This window comes from Cicer arietinum, chromosome 6 (genome assembly GCF_000331145.2).
Source record: "Cicer arietinum cultivar CDC Frontier isolate Library 1 chromosome 6, Cicar.CDCFrontier_v2.0, whole genome shotgun sequence".
Classification (NCBI taxonomy): Eukaryota; Viridiplantae; Streptophyta; class Magnoliopsida; order Fabales; family Fabaceae; genus Cicer; species Cicer arietinum.
In genome coordinates, this window is record NC_021165.2 from 31,287,118 (window position 1) to 31,289,041 (window position 1,924).

General features: G+C 23.6%; 1 non-coding gene across 1 annotated transcript; it reads left to right on the forward strand.

Annotated features, from left to right (window-relative positions):
• The first annotated feature begins 1,598 nt into the window (after positions 1-1,598).
• TRNAA-UGC (transfer RNA alanine (anticodon UGC)) lies at positions 1,599-1,671 on the forward strand. Its single transcript has one exon. It is a non-coding gene; the product is annotated as a tRNA-Ala (tRNA).
• Positions 1,672-1,924: the final 253 nt, after the last annotated feature.

The window sequence follows — 1,924 nt, forward strand, 5'->3', positions numbered from 1 at the left end:
CCAAATAGTTTTAAGAATAATGTTTGGTTCTAAAATCCAATAAAACTAATATAACCACTAATTTATTTATATTTATTTATAAAAAATATGTTTCAACTATTAATAATGACATTGAATATGTCATTACTATTTTGTGAAAGAAAATTAAAAGTAAATAATAGCTTGAAGGATACGTGAATTTTCAAATTAAATTTAGTAATAGGATTATTTATTTGTTGAAACTTGAAACGTGTTGTTTAAAGGAAATTTCAATTATTTATCTGATCAAATTCTTTTATTAAAATAAAAAAAAAATAAGTTCACATTATTTTAAAAGTCCATAAATTTTATGATGGTTGAGTTATATGAGAGATGGATTTAGACTCTCTAATATGAAATTGATTAAATATGAAATTGATTAAATATGAATTTTTTTTTTTTTTTAATTTGAGGACATAAACTATTTTTTTTTAACTTGACCTACAAATTGACGTATAAAATGCCAAAGATGCAATGAAAATCTAATAGAATGAAAGAGAATCACAATTATGTTTCAACTATTAATAATCATATTGAATATTTCATGAAAGAATATTAAAAGTAAAATACCAAGCGTTAAGGATAATAGAATTTTTAAATTAAATTTAGCAATAGTGTGTATTTATTTGTTGAAACTTGAAACGTTTCGATTAAAATAAATTTCAATTATTTATCAAATAACTTTATCAAAAGTTTGTTTATTAAAATTAAAAAAATTAAGTTCACATTATTTTAAAAGTCCATATTTTAGGATGGTTGAGTTAGATGAGAGATAGATTTAGTCCTCTAATATTGAATCAATAAATTATGAAAGGGATTATTCTTGAAGATCGTATCAAATTTGTAAATGAAAATAGTTTTTCTTCTTAATTAATTTGATAACATAAGCTACATTTTTTTGAATTAGAAATAAGCTACAAAATGATGTAGGAAATATTAAAGATGTGATGAAAATCTAATAGAATGAAAAAAAAGATCTGCAAATACCTAAATTATTCCCTTTATATAAATTCAATGTTTCAAACTCAAATCTACAACTTTGAAATTTGTCGAAGGGTAATTACTTAAATCTTTTAACCATTTAGTCTTAAGTTCAATTTAAGACTTTTGTCTATAAAAAAATATATGTTAGAAGATCTCAATCCATTAAATACATAGTTCTTTTACATATAATAAGAAAAATAATAAATATAATATAATAACTTAAAAATAATACACGTTTTTTATAAAAAAAACGCGAGACACAATATTAATATAGGAGTAAATTTGAACATGTTAATTATTTTTAAAACAAAATTTCTTTTTGCAACATGTTTTTCCTAACATTTTCTTTATCCATTCCTTTCCACCATGTTATTCGATTTGTTATTTATGCTTCGATAACCTTAGTTTGGTATTAAGTGTGTTTGATAATCTTGCTTAGCATAAAAATAGATGACAAACACATATTTTGAGTATGTACATATACTAATACAGGCACACATAAAAAGAGCACAATCAATTGTTGGCAGGGAAACATATTGTGCTTGGTTTATCTGTGAAGAGAGGATATAAAAAACAGTTTGTTAAAAGTAACAAGTGGGGATGTAGCTCATATGGTAGAGCGCTCGCTTTGCATGCGAGAGGCACAGGGTTCGATTCCCTGCATCTCCAATTTTTTTCTTTTATCATTTTACAGCTCTTCACAAATTGATGTATATTATAACCTGAAATAAAAAGAGTTTTTATTCTGTGTTTATTTTTTTTATAAAAGCTAGAAACGAATCGAATACATAAAATAATCGTTGTCTTTCTATTTTACAGGAACGGTATAAATAGTTGCGATGAAATATATAAAATTTACCTTGTAAAACCTACAAAATAAAATACCGTTGTCTTTGATAAACAAGTATTGTTGTAGAGCTAA